At 42.8% G+C, this 22,032-nt stretch overlaps 1 long non-coding RNA gene across 1 annotated transcript in view; it reads right to left on the bottom strand.

Moving 5' to 3' along the window:
• The window catches only part of LOC140905259 (uncharacterized), an 83,282-nt gene extending 63,088 nt beyond the window's left edge, over positions 1-20,194 (bottom strand). Inside the window, exons 1-2 of the long non-coding RNA XR_012156807.1 lie at positions 20,051-20,194; positions 14,526-15,041 (exon numbers count right to left, since the gene is read on the bottom strand). This is a non-coding gene — a long non-coding RNA (uncharacterized LOC140905259). The remainder of the gene's footprint in view (positions 1-14,525; positions 15,042-20,050) is intronic.
• Positions 20,195-22,032: the final 1,838 nt, after the last annotated feature.

Raw genomic sequence — 22,032 nt, forward strand, 5'->3', positions numbered from 1 at the left:
TGAAAAGTCCAGGTCTTATTAATCTCTCCTCATACGGAAGCCGTTCCATACCCCTAATCATTTTTGTTGCCCTTTTCTGAACCTTTTTCCCAGTCCAATATATCTTTTTTGAGATGAGGCAACCACATCTGCACACAGTATTCAAGATGTGGGTGTACCATGGATTTATATAGAGGCTGACATTTTCTGTCTTATTATCTATCCCTTTCTTAATGATTTCCAACATTCTGTTTGCTTTTTGACTACCACTGCACATTGAGTGGAAGTTTTCAGAGAACTATCCACAATGACCCCAAGATCTCTTTCTTGAGTGGTAACAGTTAATTTAGACCCCATTATTTTATATGTATAGTTGGAATTATGTTTTCTAACATGCATTACTTTGCATTTATCAACATTTGATATCCACTCACCCAGTTTTGAGAGATCCTTTTGTAGCTCTTCAAAGTCTGCCTGGGACTTAACTATCTTGAGTAGTTTTGTATCATCTGCAAATTTTGCCACCTCACTGTTTACCCCTTTTTCCAGATCATTCATGAATATGTTAAATAGGACTGGGCCAAGCACTATTTACACCTCTCCATTCTGAAAACTGACCATTTATTCCTACCCTTAGTTTCCTATCTTTTAACCAGTTACCAGTCCAGGAGAGCACCTTCCCTCTTATCCCATGACTGCTTACTTTGTTTAAGAGCCTTTGGTAAGGGACCTTGTCAATGGCTTTCTGAAAATCTAAATACACTATATCCACTAGATCCCCTTGTCCACATGCTTGTTGACCTCCTCAAAGAATTCTAGTAGAGTGGTGAATCATGATTTCCGTTTACAAAAACCAGGTTGACTATTCCCCAACAAATTATGTTCATCTATGTGTGTGACAATTTTGTTCTTTACTATAGTTTCAACCAGTTTGCCCAGTACTGAAGTCAGGCTTACCTGCCTGTAATTGTTGGGGTCACCTCTGGAGCCCCTTTTAAAAATTGGCATCACATTAGCTATCCTCCAGTCATTTGATTTAAATGATAGGTTACAGATGACAGTTAGTAGTCCTACAATTTCACATTTGAGTTCCTTCAGAACTCTTGGGTGAATACTTGGAGAACACTTACTCACAGTCCTGTTTATAACAGTTCATAACATATTTGAAGACTGTTATCAGGTCCCCCATCAATCTCCTTTTCTCAAAACTTAACATTCCCAATTTTTAAAATCTTCCTTCTTAGGTCAGATTTTCTAAACCTTTTATCATTTTTGTTACTCTGCTCTGGACTGTCTCCAATTTTTCCCTCATTTTTGTAAAAGTGTGGAGCTCAAAACTGGATACGATACTCCTGCTGACACCACACTGATGCTGAGTAGAGGGGGACATTACCTTCAGTGTCTTACATATGACACTGCTGTCAATACACCCCAGAATGATAATAGCTTTTTTTGCTATTGCATCACATTGTTAGCTCATATTCAATTAGTGATCCACTATAACCCCAAATACTTTTCTGCGGTATTACTGCCTAGCCAGTTGTTTATTTTGTATATGTGCATTTGATTTTTCCTGCCTAAGTATAGTACTTTGCACTTGTCTTTATTGAATTTCATCTTGTTGATTTCAGACCAATTCTCCAATTTGTCAAGGTCATTTTGAACTCTAATTCTGTTCTGAAAGTGCTTGCAACCCCTCCCACCTTGGTGTCATCTGCAAATTTTATAAGCATATTCTCCACTCCATTATCCAAGTCATTATTTATAATATTGAATAGTGCCAGACCCAGGACAGACTCCTGCGGGACAGCATGAGATACATACTCCCAGTTTGACGGTGAACCATTGATAACTACTCTTCGAGTATAATTTTTTCAACCAGTTATGCACCCACCTTCTAGTAATTTCTTCTAGACCATATTTCCCTAGCTTGCTTATGAGAATGTAATGTGGGACTGTGTCAAAAACCTTATTAAAATCAAGATATATCACATCTACTACTTCCCGCCCCCGCATCTACCAGGTCAGTAACCCTGTCAAGGAAAGTGATTAGGTTGGTTTGGCATTATTCGTTCTTGACAAATCCATGTTGGCTACTACTTACCCTGTTATCCTCTAGGTGCTTACAAACTGATTGTTAATTTGTTCCAGTATCTTTTCAGATATCAGATTAGGCTGGCTGGTCTATAATTCCCCAGATCCGTTTTGTTCCCCTTGCTAAACATAGTACTATGTTTGTCCTTTTCCTTCTCTTTGAGACCTCACCCATCCTCCATGAGTTCTCAAATATAATTGCTAATCTTTCTGAGATAGCAAAAGCAATTTCCTTAAGTGCCCTAAGGTGAATTTCATCAGGCCCTGCTGTCTTGAATACATCTAACATATCTAAATATTCTTTAACCTGTTCCTTTTCCCATTCTGGCTTGTGTTCCTTCCCCCTTGTTAATGTTGATTGTGTTAAGAATCTGATCACAAATAACTTTTTTAGTGAAGACTGCAGCAAAATAGGCATTAAACACACATCAGCTCTTCTTGATGTCACCCATTATTAGCTCACCTTCTCCACTAAATAATGTAGCACCTACACTTTTCCTCTTGTTCCTAATGTTATTATAGAACATTTATGTCCCTTGCTAAATGTAACTCATTTTGTGCCTACTCGGGCTTGTATGCACAGGGCTTGTCTTCACTTCCACAGTGAATTAAGATACACCGAATTCAGGCCACTTTAATTCTGAATGAGAGGGTCCACACAGGGGTTTAATGCAGTTTGATTAATCCACTTTAAATTTACACCTGTAGTTAATTTGGATTAATTTTTCTGAGTGTCTCCATGTAAAGAAGCCCTTACCCTTTCTGATTTTGCCCCTATGTGCTTGTGCTATTCTTTTGTACTCATCCTTAGCAATTTGTCCATGTTTCCACTTTTCTAAAAGATTCCTTTTTGATTGTCAGGTGATTAAATAGTTCCTGGTCCAGCCTCTTCCTATTGACGCTTCCTATTTTTCCTATCTACTGTTCCTATCTGCTGCTAGGCAGCAGTTCTGCGGAAAAGGACCTAGGGGTGACAGTGGACGAGAAGCTGGATATGAGTCAGCAGTGTGCCCTTGTTGCCAAGAAGGCCAATGGCATTTTTGGGATGTATAAGTAGGGGCATAGCGAGCAGATCGAGGGATGTGATCGTTCCCCTCTATTCAACATTGGTGAGGCCTCATCTGGAGTACTGTGTCCAGTTTTGGGCCCCACACTACAAGAAGGATGTGGATAAATTGGAGAGAGTCCAGCGAAGGGCAACAAAAATGATTAGGGGACTGGAACACATGAGTTATGAGGAGAGGCTGAGGGAGCTGGGATTGTTTAGCCTGCAGAAGAGAAGAATGAGGGGGGATTTGATAGCTGCTTTCAACTACCTGAAAGGGGGTTCCAAAGAGGATGGCTCTAGACTGTTCTCAATGGTAGCAGATGACAGAACGAGGAGTAATGGTCTCAAGTTGCAGTGGGGGAGGTTTAGATTGGATATTAGGAAAAACTTTTTCACTAAGAGGGTGGTGAAACACTGGAATGCGTTACCTAGGGAGGTGGTAGAATCTCCTTCCTTAGAGGTTTTTAAGGTCAGGCTTGACAAAGCCCTGGCTGGGATGATTTAACTGGGAATTGGTCCTGCTTCGAGCAGGGGGTTGGACTAGATGACCTTCTGGGGTCCCTTCCAACCCTGGTATTCTATGATTCTATCTTTCCTTTCCATCAGGATGCTGTTGTGCCACTAATATTGCCTCTGAGAAATTGCCAGCTCTCTTGAATTCCTTTTTTCCTTAGATTTTCTTCCTATCACATCTCTGAATTTGTTAAAGTCTTCTTTTTATTCTGCTGCTTTCACTTCTTCCTTTTCTTAGAATCATGAAATCTATCATTTTGTGATCACTTTCACCCAAATTGCCTTTTACCTTCACATTTACAACCAATTTCCCCGTTAGTTAGAATCAAGTCCAAAATGGATGTCCCACTAGTTTCTTCCTCTATCTTCTGAAACAAGTTGTCATCCCCAGTACAGTCCAAGAACTTACTGGAGGTTTTGTGTTGTGCTGTATTACTTTTCCAATGCATATCTGGCAAGTAAAGTCCTCCATTACTACCAGGTCTTGTGTTTTGGCTATTTCCGTTATTTGTTCTCGAAATGCCTTATCCACCTCCTCCTCTTGATTTGGTGGTCTATAGTAGACACCTACCATGACATTATCCCTCATTCTCCCCCCTTTTAGCTTCACCCGGAGACTTTCAAGTGGTCTGGCTCTTATCTCCTTCTGGACCTCAGAACACGTATATTCTTGATGTATAATGCAACAACTTCTCCCTTTTTTCCCTGCCTGTCTTTAATGAACAAACTATAGCCCTTTATATCAATATTCCAGCAATGAGATTTATCCCACCCAGTCAGACAGTGATGCCAAAGTAAAAAGTTAGCATGTGTACTGACTTCCAGTTCTTCCTGTTTGTTCCCCATCCCCCTTGCATTTATGTATAGCCATCTAAATAAAAAAGAAATACATTTTAAGTCGCATCATGGGGATTTTGTAAATTTAGCACTATGCTGGCTTTACCACAAGCTCTGAGCACAACACAGCTCATTGCTATGCTGTCCCAGAAGCAGGTCTGGAACCAGGTTTTGTCTTAGGGTAAAGTTTAAAAAGTGCCTAAAAAACACAGGCACCTAAATCCCATTTTCAAACACAATCTATGCATGCATGACCCTAATTCTCATTGAAAGTCAATAGGTCTTGACTTTCAATGAGAATTAGGCTTCTAGGTGCCTAAATCACTTATGAAATGGGATTTAGTCTTCCAAGGGCTAGATTTTTAAAGGCATTTACATGTCTAAAGATGCAGATATGTGTCTTGTAGGATTTTCAAAAGCACCTAAGCAAATGGAAGTTAGGCACCTACCCAGCTTGGGTGCTTCTGAAAATCTCTGTAGGTGCTTATCTGCATCTTTAGGCACAAAATGCCTTTGAAAATCTAGTCCTAAATTACTTTAAAAATGGGACTTCAGCTCCTAAGTCACTTTGGTACTTTTGAAACTATTACCTTAATAGTCAAAGAAAGAATGTGGTTCCCCTAAAGCTGTGAAGATAGGGTGTGTGTGCATGTGTGTGTGTGTGTGTGTAAGCAATCTGAGTCAGTCCTATTTCTACTCAGGATTACTTCCCCTGGCATGCTCGCTCAGATACTCTGACAGGTTTGTTCTATATAGGTTTGTACACAGCCCTCATCATCACATCTTCTAGTAGTGCATTAAGTGATATGACTAACATCTGTCACAGGCTTTGGGAGGAGAAGGTGGAGTGACAGCTCAACCTATTCTCTGCCCACTTTCCACCCCCTGCACAGGAGGGGGAGTAGCAGCCTCACAGAGGCTGCCTTCCTCTTGCATGCTGTTACCAATGACGTGGGGGTGCCTTACACCACCTTACTCCTCTGTGGTGCATCACCCAAAGTGGCTAGCACTCATGCTGGAAATAAACTCAGAAATAATACTTAAGATAGAACTTTTTTTGTCAAGAAAAAAAAAGATCACTGAGAAATCAGGAAGAAGGAATCCGTCTATAATTATTCTGTGTCACAGAGATGTGATCACAGTAGGCAGGCTCTCATTTAGACAACTCCAAATGGGCACATTTAGAATAAAGTCTAGAAGTTCTGGATCAGCAGGCAGCCCAGTTCGCTGGAACATGGGGATCTCAGAGCTTTTCTCCCCAAACAGAAGAGAGCTGGAAGCATCATAAAACAGCAATAGCAATCTTCTAAGAGCCACAGCTACCAGCTCTCAGAGTAGCAGTGCAGGTTACCATCCTTTAAGCATGCTGTGAGGAAGTCACAGTGAGTAGATCAACACATCAAGCCATCTTTGAGCTATTATGTGGTAATTTGCACTGACACTACAGCTAAAATCCCCAGATGTTTGAAAGAAAGGAATTGCAAATTAGGAATACACAGGAGCTCTGGCGACGATGGGGAATGGGCTTGATAGCCGCCATCTTCTGATTTCAGACTCAGAAACGATGGGCTTTGCTATTAGAGCTGGGGGAATAATTGTTCTTCTGGTTTGCTGCCAGGTCTGAAAAACCAAAAAAACCCAAGTGGTTTGAAGTGAACCAAATCTAAACATCTTCTGAATTTTCACTGAATCAGAAAAGTCAACAAAAAGCCCATTGTGTGCTGAAATGGTGAAACATCCCCTTCTCATTTTGTAAGCGGTGCCTTTGTGAATCTAGGCTGAACACATTTCTTTTTGTCAGAAGTATTCGGTGAATTTGTGTCAAATTCACAAATAGTTTCTCATTGACCAAAAACTGTATTTTTTCCGAGAATAAACTATGTCCCCAAAAATTTGCCTAGCTCTAATTCCAATACCCGAGGGAGTTTAAGTGAATCTTAAACAAATACCTTAACCAGACCTTTTTAACACAGATGTTCACAGCGGTGGTTGAGAGAGAGCAGCTTTATTGCCTTCTAGTGATTCATACATCACTGTACAGAATAATTAAGTAATACTGGAACATAGGAGTTTCCATATGGGATTGGATCCAATGTCCATCTAATCCATCATCCTGTCTCTGACAGTGGCCCACTTAGGAAGGGGTGTAAGAACCCCACAGAAAGCATATGAGGGAAAAACTGTCCCTTAACATTAGACCTCCTCTTGACCTCTAATAGGTAGAGACTGGTTTAAACTCTGAAGCCCCAGGTTTGATATCCCTTCCAACATTTTTATCATTAATGATGGCAACTCTGGCTACTACTGAAAAAATATTGCTTTGTGTTCAAATTCTCTGACCAAAAGGCAGGCAGGCTAATTCAGAAATGATTTCAGTGCATGACAGAATGAGGCTTGCAGAACAGCAACGTGATAATCAATCCTTGATAAGGGTGGGTCATGGAGGCAGGGCAAGGCAATCTTACAATGGGTGAATTCTTGCTGGGCTCCGAAGATGAAAGATGCAGACTTTGTAACCATAGAAACATGATGGGCCAAGGATAATGCTGAACTTCTGATTAGGTTTTTGGTTTAGCATAAAATGCAGTTTGGAGAAGAAGATGAGATGCAGCAATAAAGACTTTTTAGCTCTTTCTGACATCCATGGATGAAAAGCACTGAAGTGCTTTACAAAGGAAGATAAGTATTATGTCCAGTTTACAGAAACTGAGACCCAGGGAGGTGACATGCCCAAGGCCAGGAAAAGAAGCCACATCTCCTAACTCTTAGGCTAGGTCTACCCTTGGAGCTAGGGGTGTGATTCCCAGCTTGAGTAAACATACGTTAGCTGTCATTGACCTAGTACACTAGAAGTAGTGGTGTAGCTCCAGTAGGTGGCACAGGCTAACTGGCCCCGGGTACGAACCCTCCATAGGTAAATACTCATGGCAGTTAACCCATACCACCATTTGCCACTGCCTGTGTTACCATGGCTACATTATTTTTAGCCACTAGCTCAATGAGAGCAAGCACAAGTATATCTTCTGAAGCTGGGAATCACACCACCTGCTACAAGTACAGATGTAGCCTTAGTTTATTGCCCTACCCACTGGATCAAATAGGCTCCCATAAGATCCAGAGAGGCATTCTGACACCAACTGTTAATTATTAATCCTTTGACAGTATTGGGACATAGGGCCAAATTTCACTCCCCCACTTTTCATCCACATATCCCCATTGATTTTGGTTGGTATGAGTGAGAGCAAATTTGGCTCAAAGAGTATACAGGATTTACAAAAAGGAAAATATGAAAACATTTAGGTAGTCAAAGCAGAAAGATGATACTTATAGAAAGGTGGCCAGTCTCGCACATCTCCTGTTTGCATATGTAACCCTTCTGCCAGGTGGAGCTAGCAGCAAGAGGGGCCAGGTTCAATATCTAGGGGTTCTATTTCAACAATACAACACAAAACTGGCTCGAGCCCACACCCAGTGATCTGGGACAATTACACACCAGCCCTCTAAGAGGCAATACTTCCCCTCTCACAATCACAACCTCTGTAGCAAAAACTTTTAATAAAAGGAGGGAATTCACTCAGCATTAATTTGGGAAAACACCACAACTAGGGTTCATAAACATAAACCATGAGCAAAAGACCCACCCCCGAGTAAGTTGGGAAGAGTCCTTTTCCCCTCAGGTTCTTAAATCCAGCAACCCAAAAATCCCTTTAATGTACCCATCCCTTCTCTTCACCCCACTCACAGTTGCTGTCCTTTTCCAGTGCAGCCCCAGAGTTCAGAGGTTCATTCGCGGAGTTCACCTCCCACCTTGGGTGGAAAGAGGGGGTGGGGTAAGGAAGCACCTTACATGCTCCGCTGCTTGGGCACTTGCTCGTCGCCCCAACGGCAGATTGCTGCGCCTCTCTGCATGGCTCTGCTCTGGCCCTCGCTGCCAGCCACCCTGCTGGCAACTTGCCGCGCCTCTCCACCAGAGCTCCCTGCTGGCCACTTGCTGCACCTTTCCACCAGCCGCCCTGCTGGCTGCACCTCTCCACCAGCCACTTGCTGCACCTGTCCACCAGCCACCCTGCTGGCCACTCTCCAAGATATCTTCAGGGCCCCCCACTTAACATAGCTCTCGGTGATTTCAGCTTTTAGTGGGGGAGCCAAAGACTATCCCAAAGTAAGTCTAATAGACCTAGGTATCCGTGATTTCAGCTCTGCAGTGTGTCACAAAAGACCCTCAATTAGCTCTTTTATTATACCTTGGAGAGAGAAGGGTCAGATGGTGTCTAGGACCTTTAAAGAGGGCCCACACCTTCAAGTACAAGTACCTAGCCCCACCTTCTCTCACTGGGCTTTGTCCCCTGTCTAGCAAGTACCAGAGTTGAGGGTGAGTACCTCCATCAGGGTATGCCAGGTACAGTTCTGCTGCCCTTGGTTCACACAACAAGGATAACAACTCTTTATTACTCCTTCCCCAATAACAAGGAGACTGGGGATCCAGCACCAGGAACAAGTGATCATTTGGGCAAGCAACCCCATCATACTGAGCACCTAAGCAGGGTGGGTACGTCCATGCAAACAAAATCAGCTCCTGAAGTCCTTTTCGACAGCTCACCACTAGATATCAGGGGAGAGCTCATTCAGACTCTGCTTACAAACCTCAACACCTGACAAACAGGGATGCAGAGTGCTAGGCCTACATTCAAAGGATAATCATAGTTGAGAATTGAGATGATGTACTGAATTGAGCAAATGACAGGAAATTACTTGAAGTTTTCAAAAGACATGCTACAGTAATGTAGTTTCTAGGAATATGAACGCAACCTCTGCTTCTGAAAATACCACTGGGCATCTTGTTTCAAAGCTTAACTTAATCACACTTAAACCTGGATTGAAATTTCTGTGAGAGAAAAATATCGATTGATACACGAGCACAAACAGCCTCCCCAAACCTCTGAAAGAATCAGCACGGGTACAGAAAGATTAACTTTATCCAGTGAATCCACAAATCAAAGGATGTCTTTTCTATTTTGAGAAAATGGTTTAGATCAGGAATAATTAGTTATTTAGCAATAATAGAGGCAAATAAAAAGTCTGGATCACACACTACATTTGAGTCAATACAGAATTTTATTTTTCATGCATTCAAGTATAAAGAATAAGATTTTTCTCCTTGGAAGAGCTGACTAGTCCCTTTGACTTTGATGCATTGAAATGTACAAAGCCATTTATCCTGAAAAGGTATTTGTAAAGCCAAAGGGCATATTTATGCAAAAAAACATTAATCTCTATGGGGGCCTTCATTTATCTATTGCACTGTGGAAGTCTTTATAGGGGTCTTCTAAGGACTTAGGCAGACCTTAACATTTATGGTTTTTAGAAGCAAATATGCTGTCACATGCTTTATTGAAATGCTAATGGATACAGAACTGAAGGCTTCTCTTCTGTTCTGACAGGCCATGGGTAAATGATTAAATCATCCTGTCTACCCCATCCTCTGGCCTCTGTTTGAGCTGCCTAATAGCCATGATGCTCTGTCAATTAAATCAAATGTTATTTGACATACCTGCTCATATGGGATCCTCCTCTGTTACAGATATGTATAAAGAGCTACATTTTAGTTTACATATAGAGAAGAAATCGATCCAGTGTAGTAAGTGTAACAAAAGGCAATTTAAGCTAACATATTAAAGGGAAAAGATTAAGGTTGTTCTGTAGATACACTGACTTTCCCCCACCCCCCTCAGTAGTACGGAAGTATCATTCAATATCTCTTCTTCGCAACGGATATAAACTAGTGTTTGAGGGCACACATTTTTCAGTGCACTACGAATAATTTGATTGGCATGCACTTGGATCTGGAACACGGTGTGGCATACCCACTCCCCGCTGGATAGCAACTCCTCTCTCTTCCCTTCCATGCTGCATGGTGCCCTTGATCTCTTTCCTCAGCTATGGTGCTAGATACTGACAATCATTCTGGTAAACTGAACTTGTCTTCTGAAAGGAACTACAAGTTACTCACTCTAAAATGGCAAAAGTGAAAAAAATTAAACTATCCTTAAGAGTGTGCGTAGGATGTCTTCCCATATCACGGTCATGTCAATATAAAATTAAGCATTAATTAAACACAAAGCTGGCTGCTGGGCTTGGTGAAGCCCAGTGCCTTGGGTCCTCCTGCTTTTAGGGGAAACTACAAATGAAATTAGGATTAAAAAAGTGATTCACTAGCCCTTTTCCTTGTAAAGGTAGCCTTAAAACTATAAACGGATATAAGCCAATTACTAGAGTCGGGAAAGGAGCTGGACACTAGTAGCAGCAGGAGCCTAGGGCCAAACCTAAATATCTTAAATGTTCTCACCTGCAAAACAAGTAAACCTGGATTGGTGGGGTGGTTCAAATTGAGAATATATGAGAGTTTTAGCTAGACTCTTCACATCTCAGTTGAAATGTATAGGCCAGTAAGCAAAGCATTTCCAAAGATCTTTATTAGGTTAATAGAAGAGAAGGAGATACGTGCTATATGTAGGCACTTGTGGGATTAATTCTTGTAGTGCAAAGCTGATTATCTCAGCTAGAACCTTGATAATTTTCTAATGAAAATTATTTGGGAAGCCCTCCAGCCCTGGTGGTTTATTATTTTGTATACATTTTTAAATGCCTGAATTTTTTCTTGCCATGGTCCCCTCTAGCTGCAAGGCCAGCTCTCTGTCAACGTTCGGAAGATCTAGTGATTGTAACAAAACCTCAGAGCTTGAACCATCAGTGCTTTGGCTAGTTGTGTATAGAAATCAGAATAATGGAAAATTCATTCACTGATGCCTTTGGGGTCTGAAGTAAAGTGTCCATTATCTAATTCAATTTGAAGGGTTACCCTTGACATTTCTGTCTGCTTTATTAACCAAATCAGATGGTCCTTTTTGTCTCTAAAAAGAAAAGGAGTACTTGTGGCACCTTAGAGACTAACCAATTTATTTGAGCATAAGCTTTCGTGAGCTACAGCTCACTTCATTGGATGCATACTGTGGAAACTGCAGAAGACATTATATACACAGAGACCATGAAACAATACCTCCTCCCATCCCACTCTCCTGCTGGTAATAGCTTATCTAAAGTGATCACTCTCCTTACAATGTGTATGATAATCAAGTTGGGCCATTTCCAGCACAAATCCAGGTTTTCTCACCCTCTGCCCCCCCCCCCCCCAAACTCACTCTCCTGCTGGTAATAGCCCATCCAAAGTGACCACTCTCTTTACAATGTGTATGATAATCAAGGTGGGCCATTTCCAGCACAAATCCAGGTTTTCTCACCCCCACCCCCCCTCCAAAAACCACACAGACAAACTCACTCTCCTGCTGGTAATAGCCCATCCAAAGTGACCACTCTCCCTACAATGTGCATGATAATCAAGGTGGGCCATTTCCAGCACAAATCCAGGTTTTCTCACCCTCCCCCCCCCCCCCCGCCCACCACACACACACACACACAAACTCGCTCTCCTGCTGGTAATAGCTCATCCAAACTGACCACTTTCCTTACAATGTGTATGATTATCAAGGTGGGCCATTTCCAGCACAAATCCAGGGTTTAACAAGAACGTCTGGGGGGGGGGGTAGGAAAAAACAAGGGGAAATAGGCTACCTTGCATAATGACTTAGCCACTCCCAGTCTCTATTTAAGCCTGAATTAATAGTATCCAATTTGCAAATGAATTCCAATTCAGCAGTTTCTCGCTGGAGTCTGGATTTGAAGTTTTTTTGTTACCAGCAGGAGAGTGAGTTTGAGGGGGGGGAGCGGAGGGTGAGAAAACCTGGATTTGTGCTGGAAATGGCCCAACTTGATTATCATACACATTGTAAGGAGAGTGATCACTTTAGATAAGCTATTACCAGCAGGAGAGTGGGATGGGAGGAGGTATTGTTTCATGGTCTCTGTGTATATAATGTCTTCTGCAGTTTCCACAGTATGCATCCGATGAAGTGAGCTGTAGCTCACGAAAGCTTATGCTCAAATAAATTGGTTAGTCTCTAAGGTGCCACAAGTCCTCCTTTTCTTTTTGTGAATACAGACTAACACGGCTGTTACTCTGAAACCTGTCATTTTTGTCTCTGTTTCATGTCAATTCTGTTTTGCTTTAAATGTAAAATGTTTACTAAACAGAAGGCATCTAGTAACATACCTGTGCTCTGGCATTCTCCCAAATTCCCATATAGCTGTGTATAGCAAATTGATATCACTCTCTTGTTTGTGAATCCAGTCAGAATCAATTTGACTTTTAGTGTTTTTAAGGCTAGCGATAACGTGAAGAGCACAATCACTTTAAAGGCTTCCCATCGATAATCTTGGGTTAATTTCATTTTGTGTTTTATTAGAATTAAAATACTTTTACTTGTTAGTAATTGTAGCCAGAGCTACATTTCTGTGCACATAAGGGCCTGCCTGTCTCTGCAAAGGCTGATGTAGTGAACTCCACTATGGATAAAAGAGGTAGGTGTGGAAGGGCAGTCTGAGTAGTCACACCATTTTCAGGTTACATGTAATCATCTCAACATATGTCTCTGGGATTAAACAAAGCAGTTGATAAGAGAGAGAATTCTACTGAACAGAGGGTTAGGCAAACTGTTCAGTATCTGGGTTCCTGTTGCACCGCACATTCATCAAGCACGCCTCTTCAAATAGTCTTCAAAAGACAGATTTTTCTCCAGAGGTTTAAACTCCGAGGGTGAATTTCTGTACAGCACCGGGTCAATAGAACAGTTTTAATCACCTTCCACTACAGTACAAAGCCATTAGATAACGAAAGAACTGAGTCCCAGTGTTTAAGAAAGATGGTGCCACAGCATTGGAGATATACATAGCATTATTATTATATTAGCTTATCTTTGAGACTAGGTATCTACCATCAGGCTTTCATTTAGAGCTGGGTGGGAAATGTTTTTTCCTTCCTGCAAAAACATTCCTGACATAAAAAAAATTCCCATTCTGAATTCCCTAGCAGCTCTACTTCCATCATTTCTCCGCCTATGGGAGACGTGTACATTGCAACCACCTGAGTTGGAGGTCTGAGAGGAGTCAGACCTGTCCTACTTAGAAATTGTTAAATTATTTTGCATTCGTGAACAGGGTAGCCCTGGTCTACACTACAAACTTATAACCGTGTCACTCAAGGGTGTGGATTTTCTGAACTACCACCTCACTGAACTCCCAGTGTAGACAATGCTATGGTAAGGGGATAGCTCCCATCAACATAGCTACCACTTCTTGGCGAGGTGATGTACCTATACCAATGGGAGAAGCTCTCCCATCAGCGTAGGTACCATCTTCACTAAGAGCTACAGCTGTTCCACTGCAGTGCTGTAAGTGTAGACAAGCCCGGAGTCTCCTGTATTATAACGTACTGGTTTATAGTTGTTTAAGACTTGAAAAGATGACAGCTGCTTTTTCGGGTTGTTCATCCCTTTCCCAGCTGGAGACTGCCAGCCTCTCTCCTCACTGCTGCAGACAGTGGTCTGAACTAGCCTCCTTCTCAGGGGTACAGAAGCCTTAGATCAGAAGCTTAAGATGGTCTGAGTGTCAATAACTTTTGAAGGGTTTTGGTGCTGGAAACAATATAGGTTTCTGAACTATACATGCTCCCTAGCTTTGACTGACTGAGCTTCCAAATTCCTGTAGAGCCTCAAATCATATGGAATTGACATAGAAGATCAGCCCAATGGTTTATGGAAGTGCTGCATAGATTTAGTTCAATTCCTTTGAGAAGTTTACCCCTTTTCTGCAGGATTACTACTCTCTTCCATGTGGATAGCCATGGGGAGCTTCATCATAAGACTAAGTACTTTTGGTTCTTGTAACATAGAGTTGTACAACATATCCTATATTTCCTCCCTCCACTCCACTCCCATCTCCGAAGGCCTCCTCCCCAAACAAAAACATATACAAACATTACTGATGCCAACAACTAACAGGGCAATTTATAGAAGAAAGCTGTTAGTTAGGGTGTACCACCTCACCAGGAATGAGAGAGGGGGCAAACAGGACAGTACATAAAAGAATCTAAAGAACTTACCAGGTGAAAGGAACAAAAAGGGGAGAGGGGGTCCTGCAGCAGTTTTGTATAGAAAGCAAAAGACAAAGCAAGCAGTCAGATGGAAAATTGTCACCTTTTTGACAGCAACTTGTAGTCTCTCCCATGCTGAAAAAAGCACAAAGCATGCTTGGAAAGGTCCTGATAAAAGGGTGAACCAAAGCTGGAGAATTTAGGGTTCACTGGGTCGGCAAAGAGATAGTTGATGTAAGGGATTTAATTCTTAATTCTCTGTGAACCAAGGATTTGGGTGTGTGATACCCTGAGATTTTCACAGACAAAAATCTGGTGTTGCATGCATTTGAAATACTTATGTCACAGGCTGTGGAATCTGTCTATGTAGATCTTACGACTTCAGTTTCATACTGGAGACTTTATGTGTATCAGTCTTACACTGCAAACTCCATTTAGACTCTGGGGCTTGTTTCCCTTCTCTGTTGTCTTTTTACCTCCAGTCTGGGATGAAATTCCAACGCTCGTGATGCAGGGCTATATCTCCTGTTAAAAGGGAAGCACCATGACAGAATCAAGAAAAATCAGTCCATCCAGTAACTAAGCAATGAATTACCAGGTGGGGGACTTTGATCATCTGATGATGATGATCAGGGGGTCACTTGACAAAGGGGATTGGAAGTTATAATAGATAGATTATCTCACCAGCCATTTTAGAGAGATGGAGAAGAGACAAGAGACACTCCATGTTCCATAGGAGAAACTATATAAACTAGGGTAGGGGAAGAAGGAGATCTGGACTCCTTAGAGGCCACTTTCCCAAGTCCCAAAGAACACTCCAGAGTGATGAGGAAACTGAGGCAGGGATGACATATGAGTGTTCTAGTGTTTTAGTCTTGATCTGTATATCTTTCATGCTATCTAAATGTAAGCGGGGGAATAGGCCTGTGGGGACATTTCCTGGTTTATACACTACCCCGGTGAAATGGACTAGTGAAAGGATCCGAGTCCTCGCTCCCACTTCCTTTACCCAGATGCCTGCCTGACCTCGAGGGCTCCCCTTCCACTCTCCTGTGTGGCAGAGTCCTCGTAACCACAAGAAGGCTGGGCCCAGGATTCCTGGGGACTCAACCCCCAACCTTATCATGGTCACTTAGGGCAGGGGCTAGGGTGTCCCCACTCTGGGGTGCTCTCTCCGCACTCGACACTTCCCTGACCCACTGATCATTACATACAGTTCAAAGAAAATACAATTTATTAAACAGCAATCAATTAAAAAAAATAAGGAAAAAAATGGGAAAGGTTAAAGGAAAACACATAACCCCTCTCTGTGGCATGGGGACACCATAACCAGCATCTCTGGAATGTCAGGGCAGTTCACAGTCTGTTCCTCACAAGTCCCAGGCCTCCTTCTCAGACCCTGGCTGTGCTGCAGGGACGCTGCGGGTCAGACATTTGCTCTGGCAGTGGCCACACACCCTCAGGCTTTGGGTGGCAGGCCCCGCGTTGGGGTTATGATCCCCCTCCAAGTCTGGCCTGCAAGTCCTCTTGGTTGGGGGCAACTCCCTTGGCTGGGCCCACTGTCCAGGATCCCCCCTCACTCTACCCAGCAGCTCACCGCACCTAGCTCTGGACTCCTCCAGCCCCAGCTCCCGCTCCACTCTTCCACCAGCCCCCTGGGCTGCAATTTCTGGCCCCTCTGGCTCTGGTTGTTGCAGTTCTCCTCCCAGAACAACTCTGCTCTCAGGGCTGCTTCTGTGGCTCTGCTCCCAGCACTGACCTGCTCCCTGGGCTGCTTCTCTGGCTCTTGTTGCTGCAGTTCTACTCCCAGCACAGATCTACTCCCCCTGGGCTGTGCCTCTGATTCTCTGTGGATGGCACAGCCCTGCTCCCCAGCTCAGTTTGGACCCTTGCTCTCTCCATAGCTCGGCTCCACTCTGTCTGACCCAGGCAATTACAGCTCACCCAGAGGACAGGACCCCCCACCCCCCAGCCTCCTGACTCCCTAATTAGCCTGCCCACCCTGTCATCAATCAGGCTGACCTGCAGCATTGGCCTCTCCGCAGTGTTCCTGGGGATTGTCAGTCTCAGGGTCCTGATTTCCCCTCGACCGTTCCTTTTGGTACTAGGAGCTAGCCGACCGAAACCCTCCCCCCCCCACTGAGTTTAAGTAAGGGGCCAACAGTCCCCTTACATAAAGTAAAAAGTAATTGTTTTATAAATCCCTTTTGCAAAATCTCTGTGTTAGGTATTTCAGCTGTCACACGCCCTTGAAGGGTTGACTATAAACCAGAGCACCAATAGGGTAGGAACTCTGAGGGGTGTGTTTAAACTATTGGGGGACCTGGTACTAATCTCAAGGTCTAGGCAGCTGGACTGCAGGGTCTCAGCTCGCAGGACGGGGGGCTAGATGAAGGATCTGCACCCCAGGAGTGTGCCTAGAAATTCAAAGCCAGAGGGAATTTCTAAACTCTGCTCAATCTCAGCAAGTTTAAAAGCTCATGGATCAAATCTGTTGGGCTCCAAGCACAGCAGCCTGGTGAGTGTCTAGGGGCCCCAGGGGCGATGTAGGCTTGTAGAAAGTAAGTATTCACTGGCAGTTTCAAAGCTCATATGTGAATGTGGATGTTGAGTCCCAGTCATGATCAATTTGGCCAGCACCACCTTCTTTAATTTAATCAGCTAGTGATTCTCTCCAGCCCGTACATTTAAAATTTTATAAAAGAAAAAGTGAAAGGGGTTATAAAAACCCAAACAACCAGCAAACATTCACACACAGGCCTGGGAAATTCCCACAACAAAACAATGGCTTTCAGAAATCCATAGCTATTCGCTTTCTTGTTTTTGCGTATTTGAGTTTCATCAGTGATATAAAAGGCTAAGTAACATTGTTTTTACTTAGCAACCATGATTAGTTTTCAAAACATTTTTAAAAATACAATGTATTTAGTTATTTGGCAGAATTCCCACCCCCCCTTTCTGCTCCTTTTTCCTCACTGAAATTTCAAGAAAAGAATGTTCGAGTCTAGTCAAACTTCTGAACAAAGGATCTTGGAGTGGACCCAAAAAGTAGATTGTAAACAGGTATGGTCGGTTTTATTCAACAAACAGTAAGTATAGAAAAATCAGAGCAAAAATACAGATAGGAGCCAGAGATAGCGTTGCTGGCTCATATAAACAGATTGGTTTCCAGTATGTTTTGAATTTGCATTCCAATGGTCCTGGATGCCCTCTGAGGAAAAAATACAAAAGCAAGTTCTAGGATTATTTTTCATGTTTGTTTTTATTCATTTTATATTTTCATGTTTTGGGTGTGGTAGGGCTCTTTTTTCAGTTTTAATTTAAAAACGGAAGGTCTAAGTGAATTTGAACTATTAATGGATTCATACCATTAATAGTATGTAATCTACATGGGGAGTGTTTAAAATATAGCTGTGCGGTTGTCTTGATTTTATGGTCATGCATATTTTAATATTAGACAAATAATTAACCAAAGACAATCAGAACCAAAATGCAGGTGAAGTACTGGCTTTGCGAACGTCAAAGGGAATTTTACCATTGACTTCAGTGGGGTCAGGATTTCACTCTATGTTTGAGGAAATAGGAGTATAGATCCAAAGATGTTCCTATTCTAGAAACATGAGACAGGGGATAAGTGCATCAATTGCAAGTGCTATGCTCTCCAGCCGTCTGTTTGACTACAGTGTCACCTCTCTTTAGGAGTCAGGAATTTGGCATAAAAAACTGAGTAGCAAAATGATGATGTCTTAGGTATCCTGATTAGAGGAGATGGTAGATCAGAAATTACCTGAAAGTAGGGAGGTCTAGTTCTCAGTTCCCTTTAATCTCAGGGTGTTCAAACCAACTGTAAATGCATTTATAGTGGCTTGCAACACAGAGCTATTTATTTTAGAATTTTCACTGATCAGAGCTCTGCTGACAATATATCTGCTTCTGCTTATTGAAGCAGCATGAAACTGAAGGGATGCTTTTGTCATTTAAATATTGATGACTCTTGGACCTAGAAGCCGAGTGGCTTTGAAGCTGCATCTATTTGCTTCGATAGTACTTTGAAGTTGACAAACACAAAGAGCAGGTACTATATTAAGAGCATTTCGATGTGTGTGACAGAGTCCAGACCCTCCCCCCGAAAGGGGAGAACAGGGGTCTGAACCCCAAAGAATAAGCAATTGAATCAACTGATTGCCTACACAATTACTGTACTATAAAACTGGTGATTAATATCATTGTGAAATACTAATACTCTGAGGAATTATGGATACTCACGGATAATACATTTTAAACCCTGTTCTGGCCAGTTCAGATTCTGACAAGATATTTGAATTCTATATAGATGCATCAGACATTGGTTTAGATGCTGTACTGATGCAGTCAGGGGAAAGTAACAAAAATCACCCCATTGCTTTCTGAAGCAAGAAACTGATTAAAAAAAAATACTGCCGTAGAGAAAGAATGTTATACCATAGTGTGGGCAATCTCTTTAAACAAGAAATTCAGGGTCTCAACTGACCACTCTCCATTGGTTTGGCTGCACAGACCCAAGCTGGTATAATGGATCATACCACTTCAAGAATACGACGTGGAAGTTGTACATATAAAGGGGAAGAAAATATGGTGGCCGATGCACTGCCCAGGAAAGAGGATTCTGACCTGTTACCTACAGATCAGCGAGGGGCTAGCCCTTCTGCAGCTTTGTAAGGAGGGTGGGTTGGCTCTAACAACACCCCAAAGCCAGATGGCAAGGGGCTCCCTGGTACCTAGCAGTGAATCTCAGCTGGCCTGACCAGCTCATCATACCCCCACTCACTGTTGTCATAATCTGTATCTAAAAAGGTATCACGTAAGTTGTCATATGCAAACTGGTAACACACTGGTCATTACTGTTTCTGTATGGTGTACATACAGGTGAGATATGAAAAGTCACATGCCAGAAATGTGTTCTTAATCTGTTTGGCAAATAGGGCTTAAGTCACCATGCCCTAGACAAAGAAATGTTTCCCAGGCTTGACTGTGTCTCCAGTGTAAATTAAGCCAGGTGTGACCTAAAACATTGAAAAGCACATATACATGCAAGGTAAAAAAAGCTATCACATTAGTGAGTGGGGGAGATAGCCACCTGTGACTGGGGTTCTGGGGCGCCATGCTGAGATTGCTCAATTAGGGCAAACTGCAAAGAATGGGGCAGACAATCCCCAAGACTAGTGATTATTCTAACACTTAGATTCACCAAGCCAGCAACAAAACAGCTTCTATAATACCTTACTAGTTACCTAGAAGTCAGACATACAATTCCCTTAAAGCAACCCAGCCTTTGGGCTCCCACCCAGATAGCCAAATCAAATAGGATGAGGATTACTGACAATCTTGTTCATCAAATAAAAAGTTCTATCAATCCCAAAGGATCAGACACATTACCTTCCATGTTAATGAATATTTCAGATCTTACCCAAATACATGCTTATAGCCAATTCTTATTAACTAAACTAAAATTTATTTAAAAAGAAAAGAGACTGTATTGGTTAAAAGATACATACGGACATGAAGAGAGTTCTTTGTTCAGTTTCATAGTAGAGATGGTGAGCTTCAGAGTTGAGGAAGCATTCTTTCAGAATTAGTCCCATAGGTTCAGCCCAACGTTCAATATCAGGGTGATCCAGAATGGAACTGGATACCTCAATCTTGTTGCTCAAGAGCTTTGAAGTAGACCTCCTATGTCCTATGTATATGTAAGCAGAGTCAGGATGAGCTCTACCCTGACATCTGGTGGTGAGTCATGATGGGTTGTGGAAAAGAACTTCAGGGGCTGATCTCATTTGCATAGGCACAGCCACCCTGCCTAGATGGTCACTTTGGCTGCTGCAGGAGCCCCAGTTTTTCTGTTATTGGGGCAGGTATAAACTGTTATTATCCTGATTATGTGAATCAAGGACAGTGGAACTGTACTTGGCCTTTTGTTATGATGGAGGGACTCACCATCAACGAAGCAGCATTCGCTAGGCAAGGGTCATAGGTTCCAAAACCCAGTGAAGAGAGAGAGAGAGGCTAGGGATAGGTATTAATACTTGGTGGTATGGCCTGCCTGGTGAGGGCCTTACATGCTAATTACACTTCCTCCTCTCTTCACTGTGGAATATCAGAGCTAATTTTGATTCCATTAGAAGTCTAGTTGCTGAGTTGAATTCACTTTGGGCCAATGGTACACCAACAGTGAGGCACCCCTACTACAAGCTGAAATCACAAAAGAGCTAAACTTACTAAGAGCTGAAATCACTGAGTGTTGTGTTAAGTAGCTGGGGAGCCTGAAGATATATTGCGGAGCAGTTTGCGGGATGGCTGGCAGAGTGGAGTGGCTGGTGGAGCAGAACTGTTGGCGGGATGACTGGCAGAGCAGTTTGCGGGATGGCTGGCAGAGTGGAGTGGCTGGTGGAGCAGAACTGTTGGCGGGATGACTGGCAGAGCAGAGCGGCTGGTGGAGCAGAGCAGTTAGTTGGATGACTGGAGCAGCTCATGGGGGTGGCTGGCAGAGCGGAGCGATTTGTGGGACGGCTGGTGAAGCAAAGCGGAGAGGAGCCCTATGGAGAGGTGGGGCAATCAACTTTGGACCATGTAAGGTGCCCCTTAACCACCCCCATCTCCACCCAGGTTGGGAGGTAAAACTCTGCAGATAAACTTTTGAACTCTGGGGCTGCCCTGACCAGGGACAGAGACTTTTGGGTTGTTGGACTTTTGGGACTTTGGGTGATTTTGGGTTGCTGGACTCAAGAGCCAAAGGGAAAGGACATGCCCCGATTTGCTTGGGGTGGGTTTTTGTTCATGGGTTGTGTTATGAATCCTGTTGGTGGTGTTTCCCCAATATAATGCCACATTGTTTCTCTCTGTTATTAAAAGGCTTTTGCTACACTCAGACTCTGTGCTTGCGAGAGAGGAAGTATTGCCTCTTGGAGACACCCAGCGGGGGTGGTATATATTTGTCCCAGGTCACTGGGTGGGGGCTCGAGCCAGTTTTGTATTGTGTTATTGGAATGGAACCCCTAGATACTAAACCCGGCCCTTGTTGCTGCTGACTCTGACGGGCAGAAGGGTTACATATACACAAGTAATTATGGAGTAACATAAGGCAATTGCCCATCTGTTGCCATTTACAGGTAGTTTGCTATATACTTCAAAAGAGAAATGAAGATACTGATATCACTACAATCACAGTTCACTAAAAATGTTAATATCTCCTTTTGATCTCTGAATTACCAGAATACAGCAATAGACAGGAACTGTTTGATTATATTATCAACCTCTAACCATATATAGGTAAACTCACAAAAACACAAACATTATCTCCTAATATGTCTCTAAAGGTTAATCTGGGTTAATTAGCCTGCAAGTTGTGGAACCCTTTCTGGCCCTGTGTCACACCACGTAACTATCATGATGTGGGGAGCAGACTGCAAATATTAACGTGGCATCTGCTCCCTAGTAGATATGACAAGCTGAGCCTCTAGGAGGGCATCTTGACTTTGAA

Source organism: Lepidochelys kempii, chromosome 1, assembly GCF_965140285.1.
Source record: "Lepidochelys kempii isolate rLepKem1 chromosome 1, rLepKem1.hap1, whole genome shotgun sequence".
NCBI classification, from domain to species: domain Eukaryota; kingdom Metazoa; phylum Chordata; order Testudines; family Cheloniidae; genus Lepidochelys; species Lepidochelys kempii.